The following is a 16,245-nucleotide window of genomic DNA, read 5'->3' as shown; positions in this document are numbered from 1 at the left end:
ACTTGTATTTGTGTGGAAAAAACACTTTTTGCACTTGTGATAGTGTTGAAAAACCACTTTTCGCACTTGTGTTGGCGCAGGAAACCACTTTTGCACCTGCATTAGTGTGGAAAAACCACTTTTCGCACTTGTGTTAGTGTTGAAAAACCACTTTTCGCACTTGTGTTAGTGTTGAAAAACCACTTTTCACACTTGTGTTGGTGCAGGAAACACTTTTGCACTTGTATTAGTGTGGAAAAACCACTTTTCGCATTTGTGTTAGTGTTGAAAAACCACTTTTGGCACTTGTGTTAGTGTTGAAACACCACTTTTCGCACTTGTGTTAGTGTTGAAAAACCACTTTTCGCACTTGTGTTAGTGTTGAAAAACCACTTTTCGCACTTGTGTTAGTGTTGAAAAACCACTTTTCGCACTTGTGTTAGTGTTGAAAAACCACTTTTCGCACTTGTGTTAGTGTTGAAAAACCACTTTTCGCACTTGTGTTAGTGTTGAAAAACCACTTTTCGCACTTGTGTTAGTGTTGAAAAACCACTTTTCGCACTTGTGTTGGTGCAGGAAACCACTTTTGCACTTGTATTAGTGTTGAAAAACCACTTTTCGCACTTGTATTAGTGTTGAAAAACCACTTTTCGTACTTGTGTTAGTGTTGAAAAACCACTTTTCGCACTTGTTAGTGTTGAAAAACCACTTTTCGCACTTGTGTTGGTGCAGGAAACCACTTTTCGCACTTGTATTAGTGTGGAAAAACCACTTTTCGCACTTGTTAGTGTGGAAAAACCACTTTTCGCACTTGTTAGTGTTGAAAAACCACTTTTCGCACCTGTGTTAGTGTTGAAAAGCCACTTTTTGCACTTGTGTTGGTGCAGGAAACCACTTTTGCACTTGTATTAGAGTTGAAAAAACACTTTTCGCACTTGTGATAGTGTTGAAAAACCACTTTTCGCACTTGTGTTGGTGCAGGAAACCACTTTTGCACTTGTATTAGTGTGGAAAAACCACTTTTCGCACTTGTGTTAGTGTTGAAAAACCACTTTTCGCACTTGTGTTGGTGCAGGAAACCACTTTTGCACTTGTATTAGTGTGGAAAAACCACTTTTCGCACTTGTGTTAGTGTTGAAAAACCACTTTTCGCACTTGTATTAGTGTGGAAAAAACACTTTTTGCACTTGTGTTAGTGTTGACAAACCACTTTTCGCACTTGTGTTGGTGCAGGAAACCACTTTTGCACTTGTATTAGTGTGGAAAAACCACTTTTCGCACTTGTGTTAGTGTTAGCAAACCACTTTTCGCACTTGTGTTGGTGCTGGAAACCACTTTTGCACTTGTGATAGTGTTGAAAAACCACTTTTCGCACTTGTGTTAGTGTTGAAAAACCACTTTTCGTACTTGTGTTGGTGCAGGAAACCATTTTTCGCACTTGTGTTAGTGTTGAAAAACCACTTTTCGCACTTGTTAGTGTTGAAAAACCACTTTTCGCACTTGTGTTGGTGTAGGAAACCACTTTTGCACTTGTATTAGTGTGGAAAAACCACTTTTCGCACTTGTGTTAGTGTTGAAAAACCACTTTTTGCACTTGTGTTGGTGCAGGAAACCACTTTTGCACTTGTATTAGAGTTGAAAAAACACTTTTCGCACTTGTGATAGTGTTGAAAAACCACTTTTTGCACTTGTGTTGGTGCAGGACACCACTTTTGCACTTGTGATATTGTAGAAAAACCACTTTTCGCACTTGTGTTAGTGCTGAAAAACCACTTTTCGCACTTGTGTTGGTGCAGGAAACCACTTTTGCACTTGTATTAGTGTGGCAAAAACCACTTTTCGCACTTGTGTTAGTGTTGAAAAACCACTTTTCGCACTTGTATTAGTGTGGAAAAAACACTTTTTGCACTTGTGATAGTGTTGAAAAACCACTTTTCGCACTTGTGTTGGCGCAGGAAACCACTTTTGCACTTGCATTAGTGTGGAAAAACCACTTTTCGCACTTGTGTTAGTGTTGAAAAACCACTTTTGGCACTTGTGTTAGTGTTGAAACACCACTTTTCGCACTTGTGTTAGTGTTGAAAAACCACTTTTCGCACTTGTGTTAGTGTTGAAAAACCACTTTTCGCACTTGTGTTAGTGTTGAAAAACCACTTTTCGCACTTGTGTTAGTGTTGAAAAACCACTTTTCGCACTTGTGTTAGTGTTGAAAAACCACTTTTCGCACTTGTGTTAGTGTTGAAAAACCACTTTTCGCACTTGTGTTAGTGTTGAAAAACCACTTTTCGCACTTGTGTTAGTGTTGAAAAACCACTTTTCGCACTTGTGTTAGTGTTGAAAAACCACTTTTCGCACTTGTGTTGGTGCAGGAAACCACTTTTGCACTTGTATTAGTGTTGAAAAACCACTTTTCGCACTTGTATTAGTGTTGAAAAACCACTTTTCGTACTTGTGTTGGTGCAGGAAACCACTTTTCGCACTTGTGTTAGTGTTGAAAAACCACTTTTCGCACTTGTTAGTGTTGAAAAACCACTTTTCGCACTTGTGTTGGTGCAGGAAACCACTTTTCGCACTTGTATTAGTGTGGAAAAACCACTTTTCGCACTTGTGTTAGTGTTGAAAAGCCACTTTTTGCACTTGTGTTGGTGCAGGAAACCACTTTTGCACTTATATTAGAGTTGAAAAAACACTTTTCGCACTTGTGATAGTGTTGAAAAACCACTTTTCGCACTTGTGTTGGTGCAGGAAACCACTTTTGCACTTGTATTAGTGTGGAAAAACCACTTTTCGCACTTGTGTTAGTGTTGAAAAACCACTTTTCGCACTTCTTTTAGTGTTGAAAATCCACTTTTCGCACTTGTTAGTGTTGAAAAAATACTTTTTGCACTTGTGTTGGTGCAGGAAACCACTTTTGCACTTGTATTAGTGTGGAAAAACCACTTTTCGCACTTGTGTTAGTGTTGAAAAACCACTTTTCGCACTTGTATTAGTGTGGAAAAAACACTTTTTGCACTTGTGATAGTGTTGAAAAACCACTTTTCGCACTTGTGTTGGCGCAGGAAACCACTTTTGCACTTGCATTAGTGTGGAAAAACCACTTTTCGCACTTGTGTTAGTGTTGAAAAACCACTTTTCGCACTTGTGTTAGTGTTGAAAAACCACTTTTCACACTTGTGTTAGTGTTGAAAAACCACTTTTGCACGTGTATTAGTGTGGAAAAACCACTTTTCGCACTTGTGTTAGTGTAGAAAAACCACTTTTCGCACTTGTGTTGGTGCAGGAAACCACTTTTGCACTTATATTAGTGTGGAAAAACCACTTTTCGCACGTGTTAGTGTTGAAAAACCACTTCGCACTTGTGTTAGTGTTGAAAAACCACTTTTCGCACTTGTGTTGGTGCAGGAAACCACTTTTGCACTTGTATTAGTGTGGAAAAAACACTTTTGCACTTGTGATAGTGTTGAAAAACCACTTTGCAGTTGTGTTTGTGTTGAAAAACCACTTTTCGCACTTGTGTTAGTGTTGAAAAACCACTTTTCGCACTTGTGTTGGTGCAGGAAACCACTTTTGCACTTGTATTAGTGTGGAAAAAACACTTTTGCACTTGTGATAGTGTTGAAAAACCACTTTGCAGTTGTGTTTGTGTTGAAAAACCACTTTTGCACTTGTATTAGTGTGGAAAAACCACTTTTCGCACTTGTGTTAGTGTTGAAAAACCACTTTTCGCACTTGTATTAGTGTGGAAAAAACACTTTTTGGACTTGTGATAGTGTTGAAAAACCACTTTTCGCATTTGTGTTGGCGCAGGAAACCACTTTTGCACTTGCATTAGTGTGAAAAAACCACTTTTCGCACTTGTGTTAGTGTTGAAAAACCACTTTTTGCACTTGTGTTAGTGTTGAAAAACCACTTTTCACACTTGTGTTAGTGTTGAAAAACCACTTTTGCACTTGTATTAGTGTGGAAAAACCACTTTTCGCACTTGTGTTAGTGTAGAAAAACCACTTTTCGCACTTGTGTTGGTGCAGGAAACCACTTTTGCACTTATATTAGTGTGGAAAAACCACTTTTCACACGTGTTAGTGTTGAAAAACCACTTTTCGCACTTGTGTTGGTGCAGGAATCCACTTTTGCACTTGTATTAGTGTGGAAAAAACACTTTTGCACTTGTGATAGTGTTGAAAAACCACTTTGCAGTTGTGTTTGTGTTGAAAAACCACTTTTCGCACTTCTGTTAGTGTTGAAAAACCACTTTTCGCACTTGTGTTGGTGCAGGAAACCACTTTTGCACTTGTATTAGTGTGGAAAAACCACTTTTCGCACTTGTGTTAGTGTTGAAAAACCACTTTTCACACTTGTGTTAGTGTTGAAAAACCACTTTTCGCACTTGTGTTAGTGTTGAAAAACCACTTTTCGCACTTGTGTTAATGTTGAAAAACCACTTTTCGCACTTGTGTTGTTGCAGGAAACCACTTTTGCACTTGTATTAGTGTGGAAAGACCACTTTTGCACTTGTATTAGTGTGGAAAAAACACTTTTTGCACTTGTGATAGTGTTGAAAAACCACTTTTCGCACTTGTGTTAGTGTTGAAAAACCACTTTTCGTACTTGTGTTGGTGCAGGAAACCACTTTTGCACTTGTATTAGTGTGGAAAAACTACTTTTCGCACTTGTGTTAGTGTTGAAAAACCACTTTTCGCACTTGCGTTAGTGTTGAAAAACCACTTTTTGCACTTGTGTTAGTGTTGAAAAACCACTTTTTGCACTTGTGTTGGTGCAGGACACCACTTTTACACTTGTGATATTGTAGAAAAACCACTTTTCGCACTTGTGTTAGTGCTGAAAAACCACTTTTCGCACTTGTGTTGGTGCAGGAAATCACTTTTGCACTTGTATTAGTGTGGAAAAACCACTTTTCGCACTTGTGTTAGTGCTGAAAAACCACTTTTCGCACTTGTGTTGGTGCAGGAAATCACTTTTGCACTTGTATTAGTGTTGAAAAACCACTTTTCGCACTTGTTTTAGTGTTGAAAATCCACTTTTCGCACTTCTGTTAGTGTTGAAAAAATACTTTTTGCACTTGTGTTGGTGCAGGAAACCACTTTTGCACTTGTATTAGTGTGGCAAAAACCACTTTTCGCACTTGTGTTAGTGTTGAAAAACCACTTTTCGCACTTGTGTTAGTGTTGAAAAACCACTTTTCACACTTGTTTTAGTGTTGAAAATCCACTTTTTGCACTTGTGATAGTGTTGAAAAACCACTTTTCGCACTTGTGTTGGCGCAGGAAACCACTTTTGCACTTGCATTAGTGTGGAAAAACCACTTTTCGCACTTGTGTTAGTGTTGAAAAACCACTTTTCGCACTTGTGTTAGTGTTGAAAAACCACTTTTCACACTTGTGTTGGTGCAGGAAACCACTTTTGCACTTGTATTAGTATGGAAAAAACACTTTTTGCACATGTGATAGTGTTGAAAAACCACTTTTCGCACTTGTGTTAGCGTTGAAAAACCACTTTTCGCACTTGTGTTGGTGCAGGAAACCACTTTTGCACTTGTATTAGTGTGGAAAAACCACTTTTCGCATTTGTGTTAGTGTTGAAAAACCACTTTTGGCACTTGTGTTAGTGTTGAAACACCACTTTTCGCACTTGTGTTAGTGTTGAAAAACCACTTTTCGCACTTGTGTTAGTGTTGAAAAACCACTTTTCGCACTTGTGTTAGTGTTGAAAAACCACTTTTCGCACTTGTGTTGGTGCAGGAAACCACTTTTGCACTTGTATTAGTGTGGAAAAACCACTTTTCGCACTTGTGTTAGTGTTGAAAAACCACTTTTCGCACTTGTGTTAGTGTTGAAAAACCACTTTTCGCACTTGTGTTAGTGTTGAAAAACCACTTTTCGCACTTGTGTTAGTGTTGAAAAACCACTTTTCGCACTTGTGTTAGTGTTGACAAACCACTTTTCGCACTTGTGTTGGTGCAGGAAACCACTTTTGCACTTGTATTAGTGTGGAAAAACCACTTTTTGCACTTGTGTTAGTGTTGGCAAACCACTTTTCGCACTTGTGTTGGTGCTGGAAACCACTTTTGCACTTGTGATAGTGTTGAAAAACCACTTTTCGCACTTGTGTTAGTGTTGAAAAACCACTTTTCGTACTTGTGTTGGTGCAGGAAACCACTTTTCGCACTTGTGTTAGTGTTGAAAAACCACTTTTCGCACTTGTTAGTGTTGAAAAACCACTTTTCGCACTTGTGTTGGTGCAGGACACCACTTTTGCACTTGTGATATTGTAGAAAAACCACTTTTCGCACTTGTGTTAGTGCTGAAAAACCACTTTTCGCACTTGTGTTGGTGCAGGAAATCACTTTTGCACTTGTATTAGTGTGGAAAAACCACTTTTCGCACTTGTGTTAGTGTTGAAAAACCACTTTTCGCAGTTTTTTAGTGTTGAAAATCCACTTTTCGCACTTCTGTTAGTGTTGAAAAAATACTTTTTGCACTTGTGTTGGTGCAGGAAACCACTTTTGCACTTGTATTAGTGTGGCAAAAACCACTTTTCGCACTTGTGTTAGTGTTGAAAAACCACTTTTCGCACTTGTATTTGTGTGGAAAAAACACTTTTTGCACTTGTGATAGTGTTGAAAAACCACTTTTCGCACTTGTGTTGGCGCAGGAAACCACTTTTGCACCTGCATTAGTGTGGAAAAACCACTTTTTGCACTTGTGTTAGTGTTGAAAAACCACTTTTCGCACTTGTGTTAGTGTTGAAAAACCACTTTTCACACTTGTGTTGGTGCAGGAAACCACTTTTGCACTTGTATTAGTGTGGAAAAACCACTTTTCGCATTTGTGTTAGTGTTGAAAAACCACTTTTGGCACTTGTGTTAGTGTTGAAACACCACTTTTCGCACTTGTGTTAGTGTTGAAAAACCACTTTTCGCACTTGTGTTAGTGTTGAAAAACCACTTTTCGCACTTGTGTTAGTGTTGAAAAACCACTTTTCGCACTTGTGTTAGTGTTGAAAAACCACTTTTCGCACTTCTGTTAGTGTTGAAAAACCACTTTTCGCACTTGTGTTAGTGTTGAAAAACCACTTTTCGCACTTGTGTTAGTGTTGAAAAACCACTTTTCGCACTTGTGTTGGTGCAGGAAACCACTTTTGCACTTGTATTAGTGTGGAAAAACCACTTTTCGCATTTGTGTTAGTGTTGAAAAACCACTTTTGGCACTTGTGTTAGTGTTGAAACACCACTTTTCGCACTTGTGTTAGTGTTGAAAAACCACTTTTCGCACTTGTGTTAGTGTTGAAAAACCACTTTTCGCACTTGTGTTAGTGTTGAAAAACCACTTTTCGCACTTGTGTTGGTGCAGGAAACCACTTTTGCACTTGTATTAGTGTGGAAAAACCACTTTTCGCACTTGTGTTAGTGTTGAAAAACCACTTTTCGCACTTGTGTTAGTGTTGAAAAACCACTTTTCGCACTTGTGTTAGTGTTGAAAAACCACTTTTCGCACTTGTGTTAGTGTTGAAAAACCACTTTTCGCACTTGTGTTAGTGTTGACAAACCACTTTTCGCACTTGTGTTGGTGCAGGAAACCACTTTTGCACTTGTATTAGTGTGGAAAAACCACTTTTCGCACTTGTGTTAGTGTTGGCAAACCACTTTTCGCACTTGTGTTGGTGCTGGAAACCACTTTTGCACTTGTGATAGTGTTGAAAAACCACTTTTCGCACTTGTGTTAGTGTTGAAAAACCACTTTTCGTACTTGTGTTGGTGCAGGAAACCACTTTTCGCACTTGTGTTAGTGTTGAAAAACCACTTTTCGCACTTGTTAGTGTTGAAAAACCACTTTTCGCACTTGTGTTGGTGCAGGACACCACTTTTGCACTTGTGATATTGTAGAAAAACCACTTTTCGCACTTGTGTTAGTGCTGAAAAACCACTTTTCGCACTTGTGTTGGTGCAGGAAATCACTTTTGCACTTGTATTAGTGTGGAAAAACCACTTTTCGCACTTGTGTTAGTGTTGAAAAACCACTTTTCGCACTTTTTTAGTGTTGAAAATCCACTTTTCGCACTTCTGTTAGTGTTGAAAAAATACTTTTTGCACTTGTGTTGGTGCAGGAAACCACTTTTGCACTTGTATTAGTGTGGCAAAAACCACTTTTCGCACTTGTGTTAGTGTTGAAAAACCACTTTTCGCACTTGTATTTGTGTGGAAAAAACACTTTTTGCACTTGTGATAGTGTTGAAAAACCACTTTTCGCACTTGTGTTGGCGCAGCAAACCACTTTTGCACCTGCATTAGTGTGGAAAAACCACTTTTTGCACTTGTGTTAGTGTTGAAAAACCACTTTTCGCACTTGTGTTAGTGTTGAAAAACCACTTTTCACACTTGTGTTGGTGCAGGAAACCACTTTTGCACTTGTATTAGTGTGGAAAAACCACTTTTCGCATTTGTGTTAGTGTTGAAAAACCACTTTTGGCACTTGTGTTAGTGTTGAAACACCACTTTTCGCACTTGTGTTAGTGTTGAAAAACCACTTTTCGCACTTGTGTTAGTGTTGAAAAACCACTTTTCGCACTTGTGTTAGTGTTGAAAAACCACTTTTCGCACTTGTGTTAGTGTTGAAAAACCACTTTTCGCACTTCTGTTAGTGTTGAAAAACCACTTTTCGCACTTGTGTTAGTGTTGAAAAACCACTTTTCGCACTTGTGTTAGTGTTGAAAAACCACTTTTCGCACTTGTGTTGGTGCAGGAAACCACTTTTGCACTTGTATTAGTGTTGAAAAACCACTTTTCGCACTTGTATTAGTGTTGAAAAACCACTTTTCGTACTTGTGTTGGTGCAGGAAACCACTTTTCGCACTTGTGTTAGTGTTGAAAAACCACTTTTCGCACTTGTTAGTGTTGAAAAACCACTTTTCGCACTTGTGTTGGTGCAGGAAACCACTTTTCGCACTTGTTAGTGTGGAAAAACCACTTTTCGCACTTGTTAGTGTTGAAAAACCACTTTTTGCACTTGTGTTAGTGTTGAAAAGCCACTTTTTGCACTTGTGTTGGTGCAGGAAACCACTTTTGCACTTGTATTAGAGTTGAAAAAACACTTTTCGCACTTGTGATAGTGTTGAAAAACCACTTTTCGCACTTGTGTTGGTGCAGGAAACCACTTTTGCACTTGTATTAGTGTGGAAAAACCACTTTTCGCACTTGTGTTAGTGTTGAAAAACCACTTTTCGCACTTGTTTTAGTGTTGAAAATCCACTTTTCGCACTTGTTAGTGTTGAAAAAATACTTTTTGCACTTGTGTTGGTGCAGGAAACCACTTTTGCACTTGTATTAGTGTGGAAAAACCACTTTTCGCACTTGTGTTAGTGTTGAAAAACCACTTTTCGCACTTGTATTAGTGTGGAAAAAACACTTTTTGCACTTGTGTTAGTGTTGACAAACCACTTTTCGCACTTGTGTTGGTGCAGGAAACCACTTTTGCACTTGTATTAGTGTGGAAAAACCACTTTTCGCACTTGTGTTAGTGTTGGCAAACCACTTTTCGCACTTGTGTTGGTGCTGGAAACCACTTTTGCACTTGTGATAGTGTTGAAAAACCACTTTTCGCACTTGTGTTAGTGTTGAAAAACCACTTTTCGTACTTGTGTTGGTGCAGGAAACCACTTTTCGCACTTGTGTTAGTGTTGAAAAACCACTTTTCGCACTTGTTAGTGTTGAAAAACCACTTTTCGCACTTGTGTTGGTGTAGGAAACCACTTTTGCACTTGTATTAGTGTGGAAAAACCACTTTTCGCACTTGTGTTAGTGTTGAAAAACCACTTTTTGCACTTGTGTTGGTGCAGGAAACCACTTTTGCACTTGTATTAGAGTTGAAAAAACACTTTTCGCACTTGTGATAGTGTTGAAAAACCACTTTTTGCACTTGTGTTGGTGCAGGACACCACTTTTGCACTTGTGATATTGTAGAAAAACCACTTTTCGCACTTGTGTTAGTGCTGAAAAACCACTTTTCGCACTTGTGTTGGTGCAGGAAACCACTTTTGCACTTGTATTAGTGTGGCAAAAACCACTTTTCGCACTTGTGTTAGTGTTGAAAAACCACTTTTCGCACTTGTATTAGTGTGGAAAAAACACTTTTTGCACTTGTGATAGTGTTTAAAAACCACTTTTCGCACTTGTGTTGGCGCAGGAAACCACTTTTGCACTTGCATTAGTGTGGAAAAACCACTTTTCGCACTTGTGTTAGTGTTGAAAAACCACTTTTCGCACTTGTGTTAGTGTTGAAAAACCACTTTTCACACTTGTGTTGGTGCAGGAAACCACTTTTGCACTTGTATTAGTGTTGAAAAACCACTTTTCGCATTTGTGTTAGTGTTGAAAAACCACTTTTCACACTTGTGTTAGTGTTGAAAAACCACTTTTGCATTTGTATTAGTGTGGAAAAACCACTTTTCGCACTTGTGTTAGTGTAGAAAAACCACTTTTCGCACTTGTGTTGGTGCAGGAAACCACTTTTGCACTTATATTAGTGTGGAAAAACCACTTTTCACACGTGTTAGTGTTGAAAAACCACTTTTTGCACTTGTGATAGTGTTGAAAAACCACTTTTCACACTTGTGTTGGTGCAGGAAACCACTTTTGCACTTGCATTAGTGTGGAAAAACCACTTTTCGCATTTGTGTTAGTGTTGAAAAACCACTTTTCGCACTTGTGTTAGTGTTGAAAAACCACTTTTCACACTTGTGTTAGTGTTGAAAAACCACTTTTGCACTTGTATTAGTGTGGAAAAACCACTTTTCGCACTTGTGTTAGTGTAGAAAAACCACTTTTCGCACTTGTGTTGGTGCAGGAAACACTTTTGCACTTATATTAGTGTGGAAAAACCACTTTTCACACGTGTTAGTGTTGAAAAACCACTTTTCGCACTTGTGTTAGTGTTGAAAAACCACTTTTCGCACTTGTGTTGGTGCAGGAAACCACTTTTGCACTTGTATTAGTGTGGAAAAAACACTTTTGCACTTGTGATAGTGTTGAAAAACCACTTTGCAGTTGTGTTTGTGTTGAAAAACCACTTTTCGCACTTGTGTTAGTGTTGAAAAACCACTTTTCGCACTTGTGTTGGTGCAGGAAACCACTTTTGCACTTGTATTAGTGTGGAAAAACCACTTTTCGCACTTGTGTTAGGGTTGAAAAACCACTTTTCACACTTGTGTTAGTGTTGAAAAACCACTTTTCGCACTTGTGTTAGTGTTGAAAAACCACTTTTCGCACTTGTGTTAATGTTGAAAAACCACTTTTCGCACTTGTGTTGTTGCAGGAAACCACTTTTGCACTTGTATTAGTGTGCAAAAACCACTTTTGCACTTGTATTAGTGTGGAAAAACACTTTTTGCACTTGTGATAGTGTTGAAAAACCACTTTTCGCACTTGTGTTAGTGTTGAAAAACCACTTTTCGTACTTGTGTTGGTGCAGGAAACCACTTTTGCACTTGTATTAGTGTGGAAAAACCACTTTTCGCACTTGTGTTAGTGTTGAAAAGCCACTTTTTGCACTTGTGTTGGTGCAGGAAACCACTTTTGCACTTGTATTAGAGTTGAAAAAACACTTTTCGCACTTGTGATAGTGTTGAAAAACCACTTTTCGCACTTGTGTTGGTGCAGGAAACCACTTTTGCACTTGTATTAGTGTGGAAAAACCACTTTTCGCACTTGTGTTAGTGTTGAAAAACCACTTTTCGCACTTGTTTTAGTGTTGAAAATCCACTTTTCGCACTTGTGTTAGTGTTGAAAAAATACTTTTTGCACTTGTGTTGGTGCAGGAAACCACTTTTGCACTTGTATTAGTGTGGCAAAAACCACTTTTCGCACTTGTGTTGGCGCAGGAAACCACTTTTGCACTTGCATTAGTGTGGAAAAACCACTTTTCGCACTTGTGTTAGTGTTGAAAAACCACTTTTCGCACTTGTGTTGGTGCAGGAAACCACTTTTGCACTTGTATTAGTGTGGAAAAAACACTTTTCGCACTTGTGTTAGTGTTGAAAAAACACTTTTCGCACTTGTGTTAGTGTTGAAAAACCACTTTTCGCACTTGTGTTAGTGTTGAAAAACCACTTTTCGCACTTGTGTTAGTGTTGAAAAACCACTTTTCGCACTTGTGTTGGTGCAGGACACCACTTTTGCACTTGTGATATTGTAGAAAAACCACTTTTCGCACTTGTGTTAGTGCTGAAAAACCACTTTTCGCACTTGTGTTGGTGCAGGAAATCACTTTTGCACTTGTATTAGTGTGGAAAAACCACTTTTCGCACTTGTGTTAGTGTTGAAAAACCACTTTTCGCACTTTTTTAGTGTTGAAAATCCACTTTTCGCACTTCTGTTAGTGTTGAAAAAATACTTTTTGCACTTGTGTTGGTGCAGGAAACCACTTTTGCACTTGTATTAGTGTGGCAAAAACCACTTTTCGCACTTGTGTTAGTGTTGAAAAACCACTTTTTGCACTTGTATTTGTGTGGAAAAAACACTTTTTGCACTTGTGATAGTGTTGAAAAACCACTTTTCGCACTTGTGTTGGCGCAGGAAACCACTTTTGCACCTGCATTAGTGTGGAAAAACCACTTTTTGCACTTGTGTTAGTGTTGAAAAACCACTTTTTGCACTTGTGTTAGTGTTGAAAAACCACTTTTCACACTTGTGTTGGTGCAGGAAACCACTTTTGCACTTGTATTAGTGTGGAAAAACCACTTTTCGCATTTGTGTTAGTGTTGAAAAACCACTTTTGGCACTTGTGTTAGTGTTGAAACACCACTTTTCGCACTTGTGTTAGTGTTGAAAAACCACTTTTCGCACTTGTGTTAGTGTTGAAAAACCACTTTTCGCACTTGTGTTAGTGTTGAAAAACCACTTTTCGCACTTGTGTTAGTGTTGAAAAACCACTTTTCGCACTTCTGTTAGTGTTGAAAAACCACTTTTCGCACTTGTGTTAGTGTTGAAAAACCACTTTTCGCACTTGTGTTAGTGTTGAAAAACCACTTTTCGTACTTGTGTTGGTGCAGGAAACCACTTTTGCACTTGTATTAGTGTGGAAAAACCACTTTTCGCATTTGTGTTAGTGTTGAAAAACCACTTTTGGCACTTGTGTTAGTGTTGAAACACCACTTTTCGCACTTGTGTTAGTGTTGAAAAACCACTTTTCGCACTTGTGTTAGTGTTGAAAAACCACTTTTCGCACTTGTGTTAGTGTTGAAAAACCACTTTTCGCACTTGTGTTAGTGTTGAAAAACCACTTTTCGCACTTCTGTTAGTGTTGAAAAACCACTTTTCGCACTTGTGTTAGTGTTGAAAAACCACTTTTCGCACTTGTGTTAGTGTTGAAAAACCACTTTTCGCACTTGTGTTGGTGCAGGAAACCACTTTTGCATTTGTATTAGTGTGGAAAAACCACTTTTCGCATTTGTGTTAGTGTTGAAAAACCACTTTTGGCACTTGTGTTAGTGTTGAAACACCACTTTTCGCACTTGTGTTAGTGTTGAAAAACCACTTTTCGCACTTGTGTTAGTGTTGAAAAACCACTTTTCGCACTTGTGTTAGTGTTGAAAAACCACTTTTCGCACTTGTGTTGGTGCAGGAAACCACTTTTGCACTTGTATTAGTGTGGAAAAACCACTTTTCGCACTTGTGTTAGTGTTGAAAAACCACTTTTCGCACTTGTGTTAGTGTTGAAAAACCACTTTTCGCACTTGTGTTAGTGTTGAAAAACCACTTTTCGCACTTGTGTTAGTGTTGAAAAACCACTTTTCGCACTTGTGTTAGTGTTGACAAACCACTTTTCGCACTTGTGTTGGTGCAGGAAACCACTTTTGCACTTGTATTAGTGTGGAAAAACCACTTTTCGCACTTGTGTTAGTGTTGGCAAACCACTTTTCGCACTTGTGTTGGTGCTGGAAACCACTTTTGCACTTGTGATAGTGTTGAAAAACCACTTTTCGCACTTGTGTTAGTGTTGAAAAACCACTTTTCGTACTTGTGTTGGTGCAGGAAACCACTTTTCGCACTTGTGTTAGTGTTGAAAAACCACTTTTCGCACTTGTTAGTGTTGAAAAACCACTTTTCGCACTTGTGTTGGTGCAGGACACCACTTTTGCACTTGTGATATTGTAGAAAAACCACTTTTCGCACTTGTGTTAGTGCTGAAAAACCACTTTTCGCACTTGTGTTGGTGCAGGAAATCACTTTTGCACTTGTATTAGTGTGGAAAAACCACTTTTCGCACTTGTGTTAGTGTTGAAAAACCACTTTTCGCACTTTTTTAGTGTTGAAAATCCACTTTTCGCACTTCTGTTAGTGTTGAAAAAATACTTTTTGCACTTGTGTTGGTGCAGGAAACCACTTTTGCACTTGTATTAGTGTGGCAAAAACCACTTTTCGCACTTGTGTTAGTGTTGAAAAACCATTTTTCGCACTTGTATTTGTGTGGAAAAAACACTTTTTGCACTTGTGATAGTGTTGAAAAACCACTTTTCGCACTTGTGTTGGCGCAGGAAACCACTTTTGCACCTGCATTAGTGTGGAAAAACCACTTTTTGCACTTGTGTTAGTGTTGAAAAACCACTTTTCGCACTTGTGTTAGTGTTGAAAAACCACTTTTCACACTTGTGTTGGTGCAGGAAACCACTTTTGCACTTGTATTAGTGTGGAAAAACCACTTTTCGCATTTGTGTTAGTGTTGAAAAACCACTTTTGGCACTTGTGTTAGTGTTGAAACACCACTTTTCGCACTTGTGTTAGTGTTGAAAAACCACTTTTCGCACTTGTGTTAGTGTTGAAAAACCACTTTTCGCACTTGTGTTAGTGTTGAAAAACCACTTTTCGCACTTGTGTTAGTGTTGAAAAACCACTTTTCGCACTTCTGTTAGTGTTGAAAAACCACTTTTCGCACTTGTGTTAGTGTTGAAAAACCACTTTTCGCACTTGTGTTAGTGTTGAAAAACCACTTTTCGCACTTGTGTTGGTGCAGGAAACCACTTTTGCACTTGTATTAGTGTTGAAAAACCACTTTTCGCACTTGTATTAGTGTTGAAAAACCACTTTTCGTACTTGTGTTGGTGCAGGAAACCACTTTTCGCACTTGTGTTAGTGTTGAAAAACCACTTTTCGCACTTGTTAGTGTTGAAAAACCACTTTTCGCACTTGTGTTGGTGCAGGAAACCACTTTTCGCACTTGTTAGTGTGGAAAAACCACTTTTCGCACTTGTTAGTGTTGAAAAACCACTTTTTGCACTTGTGTTAGTGTTGAAAAGCCACTTTTTGCACTTGTGTTGGTGCAGGAAACCACTTTTGCACTTGTATTAGAGTTGAAAAAACACTTTTCGCACTTGTGATAGTGTTGAAAAACCACTTTTCGCACTTGTGTTGGTGCAGGAAACCACTTTTGCACTTGTATTAGTGTGGAAAAACCACTTTTCGCACTTGTGTTAGTGTTGAAAAACCACTTTTCGCACTTGTTTTAGTGTTGAAAATCCACTTTTCGCACTTGTTAGTGTTGAAAAAATACTTTTTGCACTTGTGTTGGTGCAGGAAACCACTTTTGCACTTGTATTAGTGTGGAAAAACCACTTTTCGCACTTGTGTTAGTGTTGAAAAACCACTTTTCGCACTTGTATTAGTGTGGAAAAAACACTTTTTGCACTTGTGTTAGTGTTGACAAACCACTTTTCGCACTTGTGTTGGTGCAGGAAACCACTTTTGCACTTGTATTAGTGTGGAAAAACCACTTTTCGCACTTGTGTTAGTGTTGGCAAACCACTTTTCGCACTTGTGTTGGTGCTGGAAACCACTTTTGCACTTGTGATAGTGTTGAAAAACCACTTTTCGCACTTGTGTTAGTGTTGAAAAACCACTTTTCGTACTTGTGTTGGTGCAGGAAACCACTTTTCGCACTTGTGTTAGTGTTGAAAAACCACTTTTCGCACTTGTTAGTGTTGAAAAACCACTTTTCGCACTTGTGTTGGTGTAGGAAACCACTTTTGCACTTGTATTAGTGTGGAAAAACCACTTTTCGCACTTGTGTTAGTGTTGAAAAACCACTTTTTGCACTTGTGTTGGTGCAGGAAACCACTTTTGCACTTGTATTAGAGTTGAAAAAACACTTTTCGCACTTGTGATAGTGTTGAAAAACCACTTTTTGCACTTGTGTTGGTGCAGGACACCACTTTTGCACTTGTGATATTGTAGAAAAACCACTTTTCGCACTTGTGTTA

This window comes from Myxine glutinosa, chromosome 13 (assembly GCF_964187855.1).
Source record: "Myxine glutinosa chromosome 13, kmMyxGlut1.1, whole genome shotgun sequence".
In the NCBI taxonomy this organism is placed as follows: Eukaryota; Metazoa; Chordata; class Myxini; order Myxiniformes; family Myxinidae; genus Myxine; species Myxine glutinosa.
This window is presented reverse-complemented; position numbering follows the sequence as displayed.